General features: G+C 36.1%; 1 pseudogene; it reads left to right on the top strand.

Annotated features, from left to right (window-relative positions):
* The first annotated feature begins 1,699 nt into the window (after positions 1-1,699).
* On the top strand, positions 1,700-2,225 carry LOC101717906 (transcription initiation factor TFIID subunit 12 pseudogene; annotated as a pseudogene).
* Positions 2,226-4,934: the final 2,709 nt, after the last annotated feature.

Here is a 4,934-nt window from a genome sequence, read left to right on the forward strand (position 1 = left end):
AAAATAAAAGAAATGTGACATTCAGTTATTGACAGGTTTATATCTTGAGCACTTGCTCAAATCTGTTGCACTGTGCTATGATACAGGGGGAAAAAATACAGCCCAACCTCAAGTATAGGAAGGGAGACAGGACATACACATACAATTCAACCCTAGGGAGAAAATAACTATAAACCACAGATAAAATGTTTGGAAACATTCAGAAGATCATTAAGAAAACTTTTCCCTGGTCATTCAAGAACAGATTTATGGAAAAATAAACCAACTCATTTTACACAGAAAGAAACATACAGACCAATACGTAAGTGAAAATTATACTAATCTCATTAAACAGAGTAAGTAAAAAAAACACAAACTCTGAAGTCTATGTAAGTAGAGAAGGGTGGAGGGGTGAAGGGCTCACAGGTAATGGGGGAAAAATAAGAACCAAGATACATGGTGTAAAGGTACAAGCACTCAATGATAAATGTAAATGTATTGTATACCTAAAATGTACCAATAAAAGAATTTAAGCAAAAAAAAACCCCACAAATTCTGGTTTTGGTCTATTAAAGGAGGACTTTAAAAAAATACTTGGTGGGAGTGTGGTGAAAGAAATTTTAACCACTGACCAGGAAGTCAAAATTATATATTTCTGAGAGAAAACAGACCATCAGAAGTCCTAAAAGTTTTTCTACTATTAGACCAAGTAACTAACCCTAAGAATTTAAACCGATTCATTAAACAGATACAGTATTTTATATACAAGACTAATCATTGAAGCAACAAACAAAATAAAACTGAATACTTAAAAATAATGGGTTAAATAAATAAATAGGTCACATCTACATAAAGGAATATTGTTCTGCCATTAATATTACATTGTAGAACGGTGTGTACTGACATGAAAAAAATGATTTACAGTACATTGGTAAGTGAAAAATGGCAAGCCACAAAACTATATCTGTGCCCCTGATACTTTTATATCTATTTCTATATATGCAGTATACTGAAGATAAATCAGTCAATATTTTATCCTTGGTTAGTGTTCACTACTGGGCTATTTTTTCCTTATATTTCTGTAGTTTTTATATTTTCAATAAACTCAGAATCAAATCTATCCTTTACTATGGCTCTTCTCATCATGCCTTCTTCTGTGACCCCATTGTATATTTCTCTGCCCCTCACTTTCTGATCTCCAGCTACTCTGGTCCTTTTTTTTCTCTTCAAATAAACCAAATGCAGTTTGGTCTTGGAGACTTTGCACCTACTATTCCCTCTGCATGGAGTGCTCTGCCCCAGATAATTGCATGACTGGCTCCTTCATATTTTGCTTAGTCTTCCACGTCTTTCTCAACCATCCAAACTGAATCCAGCTACATGACCCACACATTTTTCCTCTCTTCATCTTTGCATCACTTACTATCTGTGCATGTGTGTCTGCTGGTCACTTTTCTGCTATCTCTAAAACTCACGGTACCTGGGAACATGACTAGCCTGAGTATCTTGAATATTACCGTACCTACCAGATGAACCAAGAACAGTATCAGACAGAACAGAACCTCATTGTACTATAATTTGCATAAAACCTAATGACATGGGATATTGTCTGCTTTTCCTGGGAATCAAGATTCTTCTGTCAGGACTTGCTGCTGAGACGAAAGCTTCACTGGGGCAGTCTCCGAATATCACGGGGAGATAGACGCTACTCCCTTTGATTGTCCTTGGTCCTTACAGCTCCAAAATGAAACCGAATCTTGATAAGCTGAAGTCCAAACCTCGGCAGATTATGAGCTAGTTTGGCCTGTCAGCACTAATCAACCTCTCCAATTTTTCATCCATAAACCGGAATCAGCTAGCACTGCTCCCCAGGGCTCCATGGTCAATAGCACTACAGTGGTAAAGATAATGGCAGCCCTGGGACAGGAGGTTGTCAGCCCTGAAAACAATCAGGTACTGACCAGGAAGAAGTTACAGGACCCAGTAAGCGAAGTGGCTCCTAATGAACGGTTGGATGAGGATGTGGAGATGTTGCTGCAGATCGCTGATGACGCGATGGAGAGTGTGACGAGAGCAGCCTGGCAGCTTGCTTGGCATTTCAAGTCCAGCCCCACCTAGAGCGCTAGTGGAACATGTGGATCTGAGGTTTCGGCTCTGAAGAGATCCAGCCCTATAAAAAAAAAATTTGCCCCACAGATGTGCATAAACAGAAAAGGGCAGTAATTGGAAAAACAACCAAGAAATAACACGCAGGTCAAGGTATGGACCTCTCCAATGTATTTGAAGATACTTGAGCTGAGATCTCAGCCATCTTATCCTTGGAGGGTTTTTTTAATGCTTTACAGAGAAACGTGTATTTTTTATTTGAAAAATTCAACAATATCTATAATGACTGAGAGGATCTGCCAAAAGAATAAAGCCTCCTACCCCACCTTCCAGTCCGTTTTCCCTACCATCTCAAAGAGGAGCAGTGTATCTTCCAAAGAAGATTTTATTTATGATTTATGATATAAGTGATTGAATATGAGACAAAGCATTATGGTCTTGGGTGAGACAGTATTAGCAAGACTGGTAGAGGGTTTTGTTTCCTCCTCCCTTCCCCTTTTCTGTGTACTTTGTAATGTCCTTGTTTATATGAATTGATTTGCTTTTCCAGAATAAAGAAGTTATTAATTGAAGGAAAAAAAAAGATGCTTCTATGTCTAGAATTTTCCTTCATTTCCATTCTGCTTTATTTCTCTTCATTTCAGTTTCTTGACCTGCCTTTTCTGAGTTATCACTATCTAAACAGGCACAGAAAACAAATAAGCAACTGAATATTAATAATATATAATGATGATATATATTTATTAATATATGCTATTGTAAATTTAGGATTTAAAAAAACCCCATGAGGACAGGGTGTGTTAAACCAGAGAGAGTCTCCTTTAAGGAGAGGTGCCTTAAGATTTTAAGGAAGTGAGGGATGCAGCAAGATGGAGGAGAGGGAAAGGACGTTCCCCTTATGAGGACAGCATAAGCTGCAACTGAGCCAGTCTCACTGATTCACACCAATAAGATTATTCATACTGCATTTTGTTAATATATTGTATAGTATTTACACAGCCTCTATAATTTCAATGTTGTATAATAAAGAACTTGTCTAGTTTTTGTTCCTCCGGTCCTGGGACACAAACTCAAAATCATTAGAATTTCCCAAGTGATAGGATAGTCTATGTTATTCACGGAGGGCCTGGGAGAGCACACTTGAGTTTACACAAATGATGTAACTCATAGTGGATCCCTAGTTTCAGGATAAATGTTGGCCATACCGGAAAGAGCAGCCATTAGTAGGTTAAGACTTTGAGTCATATAATACCAGTTCAACCTTATATTATAGGAGGGGAAAAGAAGGGTACAGATTGAGTTCAAACACATGGCCAATGATGTCATCAATCCTCCCTACATAATAAAATTCCAACAAAAACTCTGGGAAGAGAGCCTGGGGAGTAGCTAATGGCCTGGTTTTGTTTCCCAGCATTTTAAAAACAAAAAATCAAAACTCTAGACACTGAAATTCAGGTGAGCATCCAGGTTGCTAATAAACATTGAGTATCAGGATCCTAACACATCTTGAGAATACAGAAACTTTGTATCTGGGGCTCTCTTAGACATTGCTCTATATACTCTCATTGGATTGGTCCTGATCTGCATCCTTTATAATAAAAGTATAATCATAACTTTAACACTATGAATTGCCATAATGAATTATTGAGAACTGGAGAAAGTAGTGGAAAGGCCTGAATGGATAATCAGTTAATCAGAAGCACAAGTGGCTGTGAACTCCACACTGTGACTGGTGTACTGAGTGAGGTGAGTCTTACGGCAGTTGTGCCCTTAACCTGTGAAGTCTATGCAGTTACAAGTATTTACTGTGAGAATTACATTGCATTCAGTGTACAAAGTCTTGGTTCTTCGTGGCCTTATAACAATTTTTCTTAACACATACACCTGTCAGAATTTTTAAAATACTCCCATTTCTTAGATATTAATCAAAGTTTATACTACATGCAACTCTATTACTAATTAGATAACATTGTACACATGAACTGAGATTTAACCACAAAGAGATTTAACATGGCCATTCATCATTTAGAAGCAGATTAAATAACTACAAAGTAATCCTGAGATATTTCAAGTGCTATCCAAAAATAGAAGTTCTAATTCTATAAAGGCTTTGATGTCCTTGAGTCTAATTTTATAAAATCAGAAATTATCCCAGAAATCTCACTTCTCAACAAATTTAGAAGTTGAAAATAATATCATTTGTGTGACTCCTATTTGTAGTGAACTATATACAGGATTAGATAATTTGGAGATATCTGCATTATATTTTTATATATTTAGTGAAAAAAAATTAAGATTTACCCATGCATGGTCTATATTCAAATAGTACTTGTAAGATCAAGTAGTTTCAAACAAAGAAAAAAAAACAGGAGAAATGGTTTTTAAAGGTAAAAGTTAATTATGTAACTTTTTTTATTCTCAGTATTGCTTTTTTCTGCAAAGTAACTATAAATATTTCCTTAGTATGGTGAAATTCGGGAGTTGGTCCAAATCTTCTGAAGACAGAAAGTTTTCATGTTCATATCAAACAATTCTTGCTTTTCTTGAAAATGCCACCAATTGTACCTCTTAAAAACCCAATTTATTTTCACTTTTGTTTTGTAAAATACCAGAGTTGAAAAATATCTAGCTCAAAACATAATTATGGATGTAAAATATAACATGAAAGAGGGAGCAGATACACATGCTATGGTCAAGGCTTAACTTTTTGATCCTTAGTAGAACCCCTAACAGAAGTGGATCAAGTAATATAGTCACCATTTTTTATTTAGTGATGTGGAGTGTTTATTTTGAAAAAAGTAAAATAGGTAGGGAATAAGCAAATCTTTCAAACATTCTAAAACCTCCAC

The sequence above is a fragment of the Heterocephalus glaber genome, unplaced genomic scaffold (genome assembly GCF_053883595.1).
Source record: "Heterocephalus glaber isolate CG9 unplaced genomic scaffold, H.glaber_assembly_v1.0 deba00000347, whole genome shotgun sequence".
Classification (NCBI taxonomy): Eukaryota; Metazoa; Chordata; class Mammalia; order Rodentia; family Bathyergidae; genus Heterocephalus; species Heterocephalus glaber.